The sequence below is a fragment of the Tenrec ecaudatus genome, chromosome 6 (genome assembly GCF_050624435.1).
Source record: "Tenrec ecaudatus isolate mTenEca1 chromosome 6, mTenEca1.hap1, whole genome shotgun sequence".
Taxonomy (NCBI): domain Eukaryota; kingdom Metazoa; phylum Chordata; class Mammalia; order Afrosoricida; family Tenrecidae; genus Tenrec; species Tenrec ecaudatus.
In genome coordinates this window covers 43,102,781-43,119,907 of record NC_134535.1, presented here as the reverse complement: position 1 = coordinate 43,119,907, position 17,127 = coordinate 43,102,781, and the positions used below count along the sequence as shown (strand labels likewise).

The 17,127-nt window shown below is 39.0% G+C and overlaps 1 protein-coding gene across 1 annotated transcript in view; it reads right to left on the bottom strand.

Moving 5' to 3' along the window:
- The window catches only part of RASSF9 (Ras association domain family member 9), a 51,541-nt gene that overhangs the window by 1,845 nt on the left and 32,569 nt on the right, over positions 1-17,127 (bottom strand). The gene's annotated exons all lie outside the window — the stretch shown is intronic.

Genomic DNA, 17,127 nt, shown 5'->3' with positions numbered 1-17,127 from the left:
CAGTCTACTATGGGATACAATCATCCTCTCACTTAACCAGCGCGTAATGTGTGTCAGTCATTGGTTAGATATGTCCAGTGATGTTCAGGACGCATCAATGGATAAAGGTGAAAAGAAAACAAACCAGAAACAGCAACTAATAGGACACCCGATAACGGCAACTCTGATGACAATAACTAAACTGGACAGTGGGTGTGTTAGGCGGGTGTCGAGAGAAACCAATCCAGTGACGCTCATATATGTTTAACAAGGAGCTTTATATCAAAAAGCAGTGTGATATCCAAAGAAGGCCCAGTCCCACTCGAGTCCATAAGTCGCATGCTCATCCAGAAGTCCCTCTGCCAGTGACGCAGAGTGATGAAGGAGGAAGACCACAGGCCATTGGGTGCAGAGTTGTGTGGATCCGAGGCTGCTGGAAACATGACAGGGCATCAAAACATCTTAGGATCGGGAAGCCCGTAAGGAGTTCCCCCTGGAGGCAGTATCCCAACAAGTAGAAAGTGGCTGAGAGAATGAGAGAGGGAAGTCATGCTGTGACTTGATTGACAGGTTGGATCCCACCCCTACACTTTCATAAAAGTTCAAGTTGACATAAAAGCATGTGCCTACCACAATAGGACAGAGAAAGACTTGGGAGAAACGAGGTCTTTGGGTGTAGTATTTCGGAAAGGGTTCCTTAAGAAAGTGACATTTGGATAAAACTTAAAAACCAATGGTCACCAGGTCAATCCCAATTCATAGTGACCCCACAGGATATAAAGAGCTGTCCCACAGCGCATACTGCCAGATCCTTCTCCCAAGGAGGAGATGGCCGGTGCAAAATGGTGACCCTTTGGTAAGCAGCCAGGTGCTTACCCACTGTACCACCAGGACATTTGAATAGGAACATGACTTACTATACAGAGGCAATCCGAGTCCTCAGGAACAGTTCTAGAAGCATGGCCTACAGTACCATGGTCATGAAGTACATCGTAGGGACAGAAAGGACACGAGGGTGATGGAGCTGGGAGTTGTTGCCAGGGTAGGGAAGAGGATGAGTGAGGGGTGATGGGATCAAGGAGAAAGGCAGGAGCTTGTAGATAATGATAAATTATTTGGATGTTGTTCTAATTTTAATGGGAAGCCATTGGAAAGCTTTCAGCAGAGGAGAAAATGTGACATAACTTGTGCTTTTATTATATCGGATCTCTGTGTAAAGAATAGACTATAAAAACCCAAAATTAGAGGTAAACGGCTGATCTGGAAGGCTACTGCTTCAGTCTAGAGATGGGATCATTAGCTGGACCCCGGTCTTACATGTGGAGTTATCAAAAAGTGATCAAAACTGAGACATAGTTTTTAAAAAAGAAAACACGAACAAAATCCAGAAAAAAAGATACTGATAGTAAAAGAAGTAAGAACAACCCATAGTGTGTGGACCATTACGAATACTGGGAACTCCATAGAATCATATTTTCATGACTATAATGGCCACCATGAGTATAAATCAAGCTGCCCATGTCTGTCATGAAGCTCCTTAAAGAATGTTAAGAGCAAATTATATAAAGTGAATTATAGTGCAGTTTGATTTATGGAAGTGTAAGATTTTTGAGTAGTAATTAGCGTGCTGTGAATGTTAAGTCACGGTTATTTATCACCTTGTTTATGTAACACTCTGAAAACAGATGGCTACATGGAGAACATAGCAGAGCAGTGTTCCCTGCCTTCTAGAGTCTGTTGCCCCGTACAATATACAGTGCTCGTGGTTTAGCAACAACACTGACTAATCCGCTGTGATTATCTTTATCTTAAGTGAACCAATTATTATACTTTAGTTATTGACTTTCCTGAGGTTATAAAGTGATTACTGAGGATGAAGGGAAAAATTAGTGACACATAAAAGATTACTTCCTGTACCTAACAAAGAGTACCCAATGCCATTTAAGTTTTCAAGTGTACTCAGCCAAATTCTATAAAGAATTATTAAAAAACATATACTGAGTAATTTTTCTCTATAAAGTCACTTGCATTTAGTGACTCAGTATTGAATCCAGGGATACTTTCTAATGAATTTCATAATTTGCTTTTGTTAAAATGAATGTAATTTAAAATAAAATTATTTTTATTTTATAATTAGTAGAGAAATAATATACAAATGTATTCTAAGTAATAAAATTCCAAAGTAATTTAATATTAGCTACTAAGTTTGTTATGGCTATCTAGTATAAATTGAACATAAATAAATTCTTACCTTGATATATTTAAATCATAAATAAAATCTACTCAAAATTAATGCAAAAATTTTATATAACATGTCATTAGTAATATATTAAACTTGGACATCATGAAAGGCAAATAATATTCTGAATTTTCTGTAGTAAATTATAATTAATTTTGAAAAGAACACTTTATGAATAATGATTAAAAACATTTAATTTGAATAGTTTACTATAAATGTTATCAAATAATGCCACTAGCTTTTATGTTAAAATTGAGGGCATGTTTAGTTTTACATTATATCTCATATTTACGGTTAAACATTTAAAATTCTATTAAAAATAACATCAACAAAAATAATAACTATGAACACGAATATGCACTAGACACTTTTCTAAGCTGTTAAACATTGATTAATTCATTTAATTCTAGCAATTCGTTAAGCTCCCATTTTCCGGGATGAAGAGCTATGTTGGTGAAATGGTCAGTTAGGAATGGAGTGTGCTCTGAAGCCAAACAGGAAAACTGACTCTGGCGTCTCAGAGTCTGAGTCATAACCACTGCACGACAAAAGTAAGGTGATACATTTTATGATTTAAACTGATGGACTAAATTGAGGGGAAAATGTACAGAAGTTACCCCCGTCTGTTCTTATTAATCATTTTCTGATCTGATGTAGTTATTAGCAAAGACTTTCTGGAGAACCTTCGTGTTTCTTTTTCTTTTCTCTTTTAAGAATCATTTTATTGGAAGTTCATACAATGCTTATCACAACCCATCCATCCATCCGCTGTGTCAAGCATATTTGTGCATCCATTTCCTTCATCATTTTCAAAACATTTTAACCTTGGTGTTTCTATTAACTAACAAAATTCTTATATTTTCAAATCCTTTTCTATAATCTCCTTACCATGGTTCCCATGGCTCCCTTTTCTGGCTGGGAAACACAGAGCCCAATCAATAGCTAAGGATAGTCAAATTCCAAATCCACTGTCCATGAATAGATTCCAGCTCACAGGGACCCTCTCAGACAGAGTAGAACTACCCCATGGAGACCTACTGCCACCTCTTTCCACAGAGCAGCCGTTGGCTTCAAACCACAACCCTTTTGGTTAGCCAGTGAGCACTTTAACCACTGTACTGCCAGGGTTTCTTAACGATGACACATGACTTATAACCCCTTATAATGCTATTTTACAGCGATCATAAGAAATGAGAAGAGACCTACATAGTGAAAATTAGTGCTACGTTATCTAAGTGAGCTGAAATCTAGCAGCTATTTCAGAGAGGCTAGAGTATGAAAGAACTTGAAATAGGGGACTTATCTGTGCTTAAAGGCCTTCAATAACCATCAATTCCTTTTCTCTCTTACTTTAATTTTTACCAAATTATTGCCTGCACTCAATTATTTGTTTGAAGTGAAGGTCTTGGACATCTTCAGGTCTATACCACAAGCTACTGACATTTGCACTTCAACCTGTGTTCTTCTTGTAAAATGATAATATCTTTCTTACAGAAAAAAAAGAGAACTCGATCCTTCCAAAAAAAGAAATAGGACTAATTATGGCCAAGGTCATGAAAGTGATAGGGAACTACTAATAGTACTATTCGATTATTCAAAAGTATTTATTTTATATTATCTATATTAAGTCACAGTGGTTGCCTTACTGATGGCAGAGTATGGTAATTTTACCTATTTACATGTGCTTATTTATCTCCAGTCCTCAGGATAAAAGAGAATGATATTATGCCCAGACCATTTATGTGAAAATTAGTGCTTCCTCATCATCACACCGCACATGGCTTCCTAGTCTTAAAAACTAAATCAAGGTTTCATATGCAAAGGTGACTGGTCCCAAACATTTTTTTAAGGCTGCCTTAAAGAATATCACTGCAATTTCTTCTGTCAAACATTCAGAAACATTTTGAGGAATTTTTACAACCATCTTTTAAACTAGTTGATTTTCAAACTTGTTTGACTGCACAAGTTCAAAAGTAATGACCTTTCATTATGAAATGTCAGCACTAAGTCTCTCACACCTAGAATATGCTTCACCGTGTCTAAAGTCTGCTCTATAGTAGACATACTATTTCAAAAACTGTATTTGTTTTATGTCTTTCATTGACTTTCTATTCATTCATCAGACAAATATTTGCTTTCAGCAAGTGTGTGACACCTGCCCATTGCAGTTTGTTAATAAAACTTCTGATCCTGCTGCCATTCTTCCTCATATAAGCCAGCTGCTCTGATTATTTACTCAACCAGCAGAGATTGAATAATATGGTGAGATGCTACAAACTGAACACACATTTCCTGATTTTAAATCATGCGGTATCATTTGTTCCATTTGTACCACTTCCTCTTGATCCTTACACAGGTTCCACAGGAGCACCGTGAAGGGTTCTGGAATTCTCTTTCTTCTCGGGATTATCCCATGTGTGCTATGATCCACACAGTCAAATGCCTTGACGCAGTCAGTAAAACACAAGTAAACATCCTCTGGTATCCTCTACTTTCAGACAAGATCCATCTAAGATCAGCAATTACATGCCTTGCTCTACATCCTCTTCTGAATCCGGCCTGAACCTCTAGCAGCTCCCTTTCAATGTACTGCTGCCACTGTTTTTGGATAATCTTCAGCAAAATCTTACCTGCATATGAGCTGCTGTTGTTCAGTACTGTCACGTCACGTCAGTGCTGACTCACAGCCAGCCTGTGTGAAACAGAAGGAAATACTGCCAGTGCTGTGCGTCCCCACTACTGTCATGCTGTGCCCACTGCTGCAGTGACCGTGTCAATCCATCACCTTGAGGGCTCCTGTTGTTTCTGACCTTTCTCTTTATCATGAATGATATCCTTTTCCAAGGATTGATCTCTCCCAAGAATATGTCCAACGTATTTGGGACAAGCATAAGAGGTGGTCAAAAATACCCTGGCTTGGGTCAGGCACATCTTAGTCCCTAAAATGCCATCTTTGCACTTTAAGGTCTTTGGTAGTAGATTTGTCTAATTTGGTCACAGGCTTATGCAAAATTAGTCATTGGAGGTAAATTACAAATTTAATATTTAAACAAAATATTACCTTCCTTAATAATCTGAGAGTTGCCCAAATGAGTAAACATGGAGTGATCACATGACCCAGGAATTCTACTCTTAATATGAGAGAGTTTCAAAAATGTTTGTGAAAAAATGGAATTAAGATAATGGAAAATTCCCTGAACATTTAAAAGGCTTGTCCTCTAAACTCAAGAGAAACTAATGGCTTTTTAAGAAATTGCATACATGAATATTTACAGTTAGATTATTTATAATTACTAAAAGGTAAAAACAAAACAAATGTCCACTAAAATAAATTAATAAAGTATATCTATATACTAGATTATTTTCGGTCATAAGAAGGAAGTAAGTACTGATGAATGTTAAAACATGGGTGAAAATTGAAATAGTTATGATCATTGAAGAAACAATTCACCGATGACCACCTATTATATAATTCCATTTATATGAATTATATGAAACAGAGAAATCAGTAGTGGTAGAAAGTCGATCAGTGGTTTCTGAGGAATGAGGGAGTGCTGGGGGAGATCGTGAGAGCTAAGAGAGTATGGGGTCTCTTTATGAGGCAATAACTACGTTTAAAATATACTAAGCCTGTAAATAAGAACCTGTAGGACGCAGGTGACACAGGCTTGCTTGCTGGGAAGTGAAGAGGACTTGTCCTTTCTGACGAAGATCAGAAACACAGGCTTCAGGATGGATTACAACGCAAGGAAAAGAAAGCAAAGACTCTTTCCATCTGGACCAATAAATATCAGGATAGATATATAAATTTTGATGTTGTCAAGAATTTCATTTGACTTGAATTCACACTCAAGGCCCAGGGAAGCCGCCATCAAACCACAGGAATCAAGTCAAAAGGCCTCTTTCCAAGCGTTAAAGTACAACGATGTCACTTTAAGGACTGGGATCTAACCTGGCCTCAGCCAGGGTATTTTCAGTCACCGCATACGCACACAAATACACGAAAGCTGCACAATACATAAAGAAGAGCAAAACAGAATTGATACAGATGAATTTGCTAATAGAACAAATCTGTTCTGGAAGAAGTACAGCAAGGTTGTCCCTAAGGGACTATGATGAGACATTGTCTCTTTTACTTTGGGCATGCTATTAGGTGGTCTCAGTCCCCAGAGAAGGACATCATGCTTGACACTGTCACAATGGGCCCAAACAACAACTTTAAGGATGGCCCAGGCCTCACCTGTGTTTCATTCTGTTGTATGTAAGGTAGCTGTGAGTTGAAGTAACTTCAATGGCAACTAACAAGGAAAGCTGAAGCCATGGTGCAATGGCTTAAGTATTGACCCTCGGAAATCCCGTGGGACAGCTCTGCTCTTTCCTTTAGGATTACACTGGGTTAGAATCTCTTCGAAGGCAATGGATTGGTCAAGGGTGGAAGAGCAAAGAGATTGACGGCAAAAGATAAGATTAATATGCAAGGTAATTGTAAGACAATTTTTTTCTCAGATCCTCTGGAAGTAGCATCCAACCAGTAGACTTTGAGTTGGGAAGCTGTATGGGATACCATCCTAACTAAACCCAAACTCACTGCCACTGAGCTGGTTCTGATTCACGGCCATCTCATAGGACAGAGGAGAACTGCGGGTTGCGGAGGTGGTAACTCTCTCTCTCTCTCAAATTCCTTTTCATTCTCATTGCTACTGTATGATGTTAAAGGCTATGAGCGCTTCTGTAGGGTTTGCTGCAAAGTACGCGTGTCATGTACTGATTCAGACAGTAGATTATAACACATCCATGAGCCATGCACAGACTTACAAACAAGGGAACAGCACTTGCTCCTACTCTGGGGATGGCTATATGCAGAAACCAAAGATGATGGGCGGTCATCGGACAGAGGGGTGAGTTTGCTGGGGCACTGAGGCTGGGGAGTGGGAGGGGTGTGTTTGAAAAAAGAGAATGAGATAGCTACTGTAATCAGGGTCTCCAGATTGCAGGTGTAGCAAGTCTTTTCATTCTCCAGGTGGGTGGCTGGTGGTTTTGAACAGCTAACCTATGGTTAAAGGCCCAACACACAAGCACTATGCCCTGTGGGCTCCTATAGGTGTTTGCCATTGTAGGTTATAATTGAATTATAAAATGAACTGACTGAATTAAAGAGCAAACAATTTATAACTTCTCTGTTACATTAAAGATTTAAAATACTTATTAAAATATATCAGAATAATGTAATTACCACATTCACATTTCATTCACACCACTTTAAATGTAATAGTGAAGTTAATTTAAAAAAACATGTTAATCAATTTTAATTTTAATGTAGATATGAAATCCAAAAGGCAGATTTTGGTGAAGTCATAGCTCTGAAGCAGGGTATTAAACATTCTTAATATAATAAAATCTATGTAGTTTCTGGAAACTAGAATCAGTTATTTAGATGGCTACATTCATCAAGGTAATTTACCTGGTCTCTATTTTAAGCAAGCCAACCAGTTAATAAATAAAAACCAAACATACTACTTCACACAATGTTAAGTAGAACTCCTCAAGCATTGCTACTGAGTAAATCACCACAGACAATACAATTTTAGAAATTAAAAATTAAATATATGCTGAAAATTGCACAAGCTACTGATTGTGTTTTGAATTTATTTAATAAGTTTTTCTATGTACAAACATGACTCATAATCAAAGAGAAAATGCTCTTAATATCTAAATTGTAACTTTCCACAATCACTTATTTAACACCATCATCCATTACAATATTTCAGTGACTAGAAATTGAATTTAAAGTATTTTAAAACATTGATTAGAACAAATTATCTACTACTATTCTATCTATAAATATGTAGTATATATGTATGATCTCTTTCATGCACATAGTATTTCTAATTATACATGTATCTTTCACAAGTTTTTGCTTTCATAATACTTGATATATTTAAGGTTCTCATCAACTTTGATTTATTATGTAGCTTACTTCTATTTTATGGATCTTAAAAGTATAATGTTTTAGTACTATTCAGGAACTTTACTGAATTTGATACAAAAATATTGTTATATAAATGCTTTCCTAACTCAATATTTTCTCATCTGTTTCAACAACAAAACTTCACTGAAAGACCAACAAAATATAATTGTTCAGTTAGTAAGGTACATTTAAAAACGAATTATTATGATCTTTGAATCACAGAGAAGCCAAATGTGTTTAGTCTTCTCTGGACTTAAATTGTTATTGTTAGGTGCTGTTGAACATGCTCTAAGTCATAGTGACCCCAAGTAGAATAGAATGAGACACGGTCAGGTCCTGCATCCATCCCACAGGTGTTTCCATGTTTGCCCCCATCATCGCAGTCGCTGTGTCAATGAACCCCATCACTGGTCACCCTCTTTCATAACTATCTAATGTTAACGCCAATTGCATTAAAGACATTCACATCATAAAAAATATGGATATAACTGATTACACTGGGCAGCATACATTTTAATACTCCACCTGTGTAGAGTAATGCTTAGCAGTTAGAATTTTTCTTATAAAGAAGCTTAGAGTCAACCTCACCCCTGAAACATTACATTCAAATTATCCACTTATTGGTATATATTAAAATATGTTCTGAAATAATCACCACAGGGGCTGGCCCCCAAACCAACTATGTGGACAGCCCGCCCCTCCCCACAGAAGAATTCACTTCAGAGTATAGCACTGAAGCTGCAGCTCAGGGAGAGGGACATGTCTGATCAGAGCACACAGGAGCAAATGAAGGGGGAGGAAGAGAGAGTACAGCACATCCTGGCCCACCAAGCCTTGAGGACAATATCCCTGCTCAGAGTGGCCAAAACACAGAGAGAACCATAGAGCTGGCCCCACTACGAGACACAACATCCCTCACTGACCCATAGCATTATAGGGGACAACACTGGAGACACGGTGTGGGAATTGTGCCCAATCTGACCCCACCACACTGAGGTGAAGTACTAAGGGAATGCAAAACAACAGCAAGGGGAACAGAGCATCAAAGTCCCAGAGAACACCAAAAAATAGACTGTAGGGCCAGGGCTTGGCACCCCATCAGAATGGACAGGAAAACACTCCTAAAGGTCAACAAACCGACCTTGAGCTACTTAAAGGCTTTTCTCTTTTTCTTTGTATTGTCATTGGTTTTGTTGTTTTGCTCTGTCTTGTATTTTGTGCATATAATTATCTCTGCAGGACTATCTAGATAAGATAGGTGGGATAAACAATCTGGAGGAGAAAACAACGGGACTGATGTTTCTGGGGGTATATAGGAGAGGGGAAGGTGGGGGAAAGGAAGTAGGTGTTAACAAACCCAGGTACAGGGAACAAGTGATTCAAGATCAATGGCAAGGAAAATGTGGGAGGCCTGGTAGGACTTGATCAAGGGCAATGTAACCGAGAGGAATTTCTGAAATCCAAATGAAGGCTGAACATGATACTGGAACAAGAGGAAAGTAAAAGGAAATAGAGGAAAGAATTAGGAAGCAAAGAACATTTATAGAGGTCTAAACACTGACATGTACATATGTAAATATATTTATATATGATGATGGGAAATAGCTCTATGTGCATATATTTATAGGTCTAGTATTAAGGTAGCAGATGGACATTGGGCCTCCACTCAAATACTCCCTCAATGTAAGAACACTTTGTTCTATTAAATTGACATTCCATGATGGTCACCTTCTTGACACAATCACCGAAGATAAAACAGGTGCATAAGCAAGTGTGGTGAAGAAAGCTGATGGTGCCTGGCTATCAAAAGATACAACATCTGGGGTCATAAAGGCTTGAAGGTAAACAAGTGGCCATCTAGCTGAGAAGCAACAAAGCCCACATGGAGGAAGCACACCAGCCTATGTGATCATGCAGTGTCGATGGGATCAGGCATCAAAGAACAAAAAATCAAATCACTGTGAATGAGTGGAAGAGCAGAATGGGGACCCAAAGCCCATCTGTAGGCAACTGAACACCCCCTTACAGAAGGGTTGTGGGGAGAAGATGAGCCAGTCAGGGTGCAGTATAGCACTGATGAAACATACAAATTTCCTCTAGTTCTCTAATGCTTCCTCCCCCACAATTTCATGATTCCAATTCTACTTTACAAATCCAGCTAGACCAGAGAATGTACACTGGTACAGATCAGAGCTGGAAGCACAGGGAATCCAGGACAGATAAACCCTTCAGGACCAATAGTGAGAGTAGCAATGCCAGGAGGGTGAGGGGAAAGTGGGGGCGAAAGGGGGAACTGATCACAATGATCTACATATAACCATTTACCTCGGGGATGGACAACAGAAAAGTCGGTGGAAGAAGACATAGGTCAGTGTAAGACATAAAAAAATAATAATTTATAAATTATCAAGGGTTTGTGAGCAAGGGAAGGGGGAAAATGAGGAGCTGATACCAAGGGCTCAAGTAGAAAGAACATGTTTTGAGAATGACGATGGCAACATACAAATGTGCTTGACACAATGGATGTATGTATGGACTGTGATAAGAGTTGTATGAGACCCCAATAAAATGATTACATAAAAAAATTGTTATCTAAAAAAAAGGTTAAAAAAAGAGAAAAAATCTGCGGTCATTAAATTGACCCTAATTCATATCGACTCTCTATGACAGAGAATGACCCTTTGGGCTTCTAAGCCTTTAAATCTTTAAAAGTTTGCAGAGTAACCATTTTGAACAGTTTGATTGGCAGTTCAATGCATAACCATCTTGCTGCAATGGGTTCATAGACAGCTTCCCTTGGAAGTTTCATAATGCCAAATTCTTTTTCAAATAGCTCTTACCTTTTTTAGTCTTATCCTGCAATTTGTGGGTCTGAATTCTTCTCATATTTAAACTCAGATGATAAATTAATAAATTAGGATACCTCAATAACTGAAAATATAGTAGAGCCATAGATCTAAAAAGACTAGAGCTATGTGATCTATCTAATTCTGTTTTCTGAATCAGTGCCTCAAATAGCCCCAGGAGAGTCCTCAAACCCAAGACAAGAAAAAAATGTATTATCTCAAATGCACTTTTTTTTCTAATTAACGGCTCATCCGAAAATTAAGTAAAATTGTTCAATAACATGTTATCCTCATGGATAATTTTCTACATTCATTCTAAAATAAACCCAAGGACTCAAACCAAACTCTCTCTCATCCAGTTGGTCATGACTCAAAGCAACCCCATAGGGCAGAGTAGAACTGCCCCTGTGAGTTTATGGGAATGGAAAGGTCGTGGAGCTGAGAAGTTCCCTGAGTCAGAATATAACCTTAACCACATCCCACTTGCACTTAAAGGACATCTCATGAACAGATTTGAGGCACTGAACACAACTGACTGGTGGGATGAGATCGTGAACACCATATAGGAAGACATAAAAAAATTATAAAACAAGGAAAAAAGACCAAAGTGGCTGTCAGAAGAGATTCTGAAACTTGCTCTAAAGTATAGACTAGCTAAAGCAAATGAAGAAAAATGATGAAGGAAAAGAGCCGAACCGAAAATGTCCATGAGCTACTTGATATGAAAAGGAATTATAGTGACATATGCAATGATCTGAAGTCAGAAAGTCCAAAGAGGAGAACCTGTGCTGGCATGTCTAGCTGAAGGAACTAAAGAGAAAACCCAAGCTTCCAGTTGAAATACCAAAGAGTACTATGGGCAAAATATTGAGTCATGTAGGAAGCACTAAAAGAAGATGGTGCACGCAGTGAAAGGATCAAAAAGAATTGGTCACTGTCCAATCGTCTCAAAACCTAGAGCCAATAGCATTGAAGGAATGAGTGCATACTGTACTGACAGAATGAGCTAAAAACAAAGCCCCGGGAATTGACAGAATCCTAATGCAAATGTTCTGAGGAGTTGATATAACTGGGGTAGCATGATTAGAAGAGTTCTATATTTCTGCCCATTCCAAAGGAAGTCCACCCAATGACAGGTGGAAACCATTAACATCGCATACGAGTGAAAATCTGGTGAAGATAATTAAAAACAGAAGGAGTCATACTTGACAGAGAATGTCAGAAATTCAAGCTGGAATCTGAAGAGGATGTGAAATGAGGGATATTATTGCTAATGTCAAATGAATCTTAGCCAAACTTAGAGCCTACAAGACTGCCAAAATGAGAGCATACTTCCATTTCATTGATTATAGCAAACTATGGATCACATTGAGGTGAATGGAAATTCCAGAAAGCTCAATTGTGCCCACGAAAAACCTGTATGTAAACCAAAAAGAAGTTGTTTGAACAAAACAAAGGAGATACTGCATGGTTTAAAATCGGGAAAGGTGTGCATCAGGGTTGTATCCTTTCCCTATACGTATTCAGTCCGTAAGCTGGGTATGTACTGTTGAGAAGTTATCCTATATGAAGGAGCCTTGGTAGTATAGTGGGTCACATGCTGCATGGTTAACTGCAGATCAGCACTTAACAGCTGCTCTGTGGGAGAAAGAGAAGGCGCTCTATTCCTTTCCTGGGTCAGTTCTACTCTGCATTGCTAAGAGTTGCTATGGACTCAAGAGTAGTGAGCCAAACTACACTAAGAAGAATGAAGGATCATGATCTGAGGAAAGATGATTAGCAACCTGGTACATTCAGTGGAAGGAGCATTGGTGGCCTAGTGGACTGTGCATGGCACTGCTTACCGCAAGGTCAGCAGTTCAACAATGTCTAGTGGTTATGATGGAGAAATATGAGGCATCTGCTCCCCTAAAGATTTGCAGCACTGGAAACCCAAAGCAGCACTGCTGTTTTATCCCATGGGGTCACAATGAATGAAAACCTGCTTGCAAGGCAGTGGTTGTGTTTCGTTTATTTTGTATGCAGACGCACCACTGGGCTTGTTGAAACCCAGGAGGATTTGCAACATCTCCTGATGAGGATCACACTCTAGCCTTCAATATGGCTTACAATTCAATATAATGGGACCAAGGTCCCTATAACTCAATATCATGATGAATGGATACAAGATTCGAATTGTCAAGGGTTTATTTTACTTAGACCTGCAATAAATGCTCCTGGATCAGCAGGCAAGAACTCAATATATGTATTACACTGGGCAAATTTGTCACACAAGACCACTTTACAGTGTTAAAGGGTGGACTAAGGTTCCATTGACTCTCTCCCCAGGGTATGTTCAATTACCTTATATGCATATGAAAATGAGACTATGCGCAAGGAAAGCTACAGAAGACTGGATGCATTTGACTTATAGTGTTTAAGAAGAAAATACCCCAGGGACTATGAGAATAACAAACAAAAATGTCTAGGAAGAAGTACAACCAGAATGGTCCTTAGAATCATGGATGGTGAGACTTCATCTCATATACTTCAGGTATGTTAGCAAGAGAGACCAGTTTCGGGAAAGGAGAGCATACTTGTTCAAGTAATACTCAAGTACACTGCCCTTGAGTCAAGTACCTCAGAGAAAGGAAGACCATCAAAGATATGGATTAAGAAAGTTCCTGCGACACGTGGCGGCTGCTTAGAAATGGTGAGGACGCTACAGGACGGGGCAGTTTTTAGTTCTGTTGCACAGAGGGTTGATGTAAATTGGAACCGACTCAAAGGCACCTAATGATAACAACAGGCACTGAGTCAATTCTGACTCACACCAACCCGACAGGACAAAACATGAAGGAGCAGTGTTTCGGAGGCTGGACCTCTCTGTGGGAGCAGACAGCTTCGTCTTTCCCCTTTGGACCAGCTGGTGGGCTCACATTGCTGATGTTACAGCTAGATGCCCAATGAGTAACCTAGTGAACACTAAAGGTCACATAAACTTAATATCTAAAATTGAATTAGGCAAGTGTTTTCTATTGCCTCTTACTTTCAAAACAAAGAAACCACTAAAATGTTAAAAGTTAAGTATGGTTAAATGAACAGATGTTGTTCTAAAACTCTGTAGATGAACAATAGGATGTGGTGTATAGATATTTATGGAAAATATTTGGAACTCTGAATACATTTTTCCATTGAATTGATGGCAGAATTCCTTGTTTGTTTCCTAGGTTGTTTAAGGGTACAAAGGTGACCCCAACCTGATATACAATTTAAGGAAAATGTTTACATCTTAAAAGAGACTAAGACACAGACACATCATTCAGATGAGGGAGAGACCAGGTCAAACTGCCGTGTGAGGATTCAAAGGGGAATGCTAGCTAAATAAGGTATGGAACAAAGAAACTGTCACAAAACATTATATTGCTGGCAGAGCAATACATCACAATTGCAGGTGGAACTGCAGGAGTCGGAAAAAGACCATCATCGGGATGCATATATTATGTTACATAGAAGGGTTTAAAAGTTTGGTTCCAAGCCTTCTGACCAAGACAGACTGGGTGAGACGGAGTTGACATGACTCATGACCATGAGACCCCCTTGTCCTGTCCCCAGTAGAGTGACCTCCATCAGCGACACACTGAAGCAAGTTCCTAGGAGAGACTGCCCCTCTTTGGCTGGAGCGAGATAGAGGTCATCTAAATCCCAAGGCCCCCTGTCTGAGGGTAAGATTATCTACATCCTTGGTTAATGAACAGAAAGATACCACTAGGGCTTAATTTCCAGGAGGACTCTGCAGAGGGATTGGGGGACGAACACTGCCATCCAGAGCCTTCTGCAAACCATGGTGCCAGAAGTGAAGCTCGAATACAAGGTCAGTGGAGCACACAGGTTCCTAAGGCAATCCAGGCCCTCTGTAGAGAAGTGATTCTTGGTGAAATGTTTTTGTTGCTTAATGTTACAAGCAAGCCTTCATGCTTGGGAATCAGGGTTAGACATTTCTGGATTCCTAGTCCTGGAGATTTTGATAGATGCCTGCATCAGGTAGGAGTTGAAAGAAATGGGAAACTTCTAGGGGAAAATATGAGACCTGGCCAATTTCCATAGACTGCTCTCTGTTTCTGTTTTGTCATTACTTTTTTTTTTTGTAACTGAGGAATCTCTCCTTCTAACCCAATACCCTTTAACATAGTATTACGTAGGTTACTTTGAGGAGTAGGGTGTGCCTGACCTAAATGATGATATTTTCAATTGCTTCACATGCACGTAAAAGCTGGACATTGCATAAATATCAGTGAAGAAGTTGTGCATTTGAATTATGGTGCTGATAAAGAAGATTTGAAAATACTGTGGGATGCCAAAAGAACAAACAAATCTGTCTTGGTAGCACAGCCAGGATGTTCCTTAGAGGTGAGGAAGGCTAGACTCGGTCACAGGGACTCTGGAAGTGTTTTCAGGAGAGACAAGTCTTGGATATCATGCTTGGCATAGAGTCAGCAACAAAGAGCAAGACCCTTGAAGAGACGGAGTGACACGTGGGCTGTAACAACAGGTTCAAACTAACAGCCATCGTGAGGATGGCACAGGGGCGGCAGTGTTTCCATCTGTTGTACATAGGGTCACTATGGGCGGACACCACTCAGCAGAACTTAACAGCAACAAACATAATTTTGTTCCCAGTAGATAATTGCAGTACCTGGAGATATTTTGGTTGTTATTTCAGGGTTTAGAGATACAACAGCACTTAATGAATAAAATCCAGTTGTGTCAGCATCTTACAATGCATAGGGCAGCCCTCCATAGTAAAGAATTATCTGATGCTAAATGTCCATAGAGTCACTGTTGAGAAATCATGTTGTGGATTTACATCAAAATATGCTTTCATCACAGCCTCACCTTTACCTATTTCCTTATCTTCTAAGGAATCTAATATTAAATATATGAAGGCAACACTAGCAAGCACAGAAGGCATTACGAATCTCAAGTAGAGGTGTCTAAAATAAATACTGATGATACTTGGCAATGCTATGTACTGGGATGGGATACAAATGGAACATTGATTTTTGCTCTTTTTCACCCACAGCCAATTTTTGAACTTGTTATTATTAATGTTGTCCAGAAGAACTCCCTTCTATTAATGTCAGGAATGGTCCTAAGGAGTATGGGCATCTACATCTAAATATTATAGGTTATAGAATCATAAACATCAGAATAAAGCTATGTATGGAAATACTAGTTTCTTTCAAAGTAAAATTGATAGTCTATGCCTACTAAGGTTGTTTCTTCATTGAGGAAGTGTACTTGAACTTCTAGTAAACAGTTATGAAGCATGGGCCTTAAGAGAAGAAGATAAATTGTGAGATAACATGATTGAAATCATCAAAAAGACCAATGTACACTGATAGCAAGGCTTGGTCACTGCATCCCTCCCCCTCAGGCCCCCAGCTTCTTTACAGTCTACTAAGTCATGGACAGAGATATCAAAGACCAACATGGAGAAGGGTGATTTCTAGACGCCAGATTTGGAGAAGAGGCTGCAAAGACAGTATTTTCAGGATAAAGGGAAACCCCTAGAGTTAACTGCGGGGAGAGAAAAAGGGGGTAAAAATCTCTGATATCACCTAGTCAGGGTTGTGATAACACAGGTCTAGATAGGTACCCTTTAACTGCAGTAGTACGAAAACCACATTCAGCATAACATCCTCTTGTGGTTACTCAGAAGACACTTTTGTAACCTAAGACCATACTGTAAGAATCATTCAAGCCAATTGCCATTGTACCATAAAAGTCAAACCCAAGCCAGCAGCCCTGGAGTCAATGAAGACGTTGGGGCCTGTCTTCAGAGGAGCCTCTTGGTTAGCAGTTGAACACTCTACTTTGGCATCACCCAGGGCTTCTAATGGGTGTATCTGTACTTATGAGTCTCGATTTTCTGATTTTTAAGCAAGGCAGAGAGCAACATAGTGTTTTATTTACCATGCAGTAAATGCATGCTAATGCTACTTGGCCAAAATCCTCATTTCATAGAGAAATGAAATTTATCTCACTGTTTTTTTCATGTAATATGATCGATTCACTTAAAAGTTTTGATCAAACCTCAAATCATCTATATACCA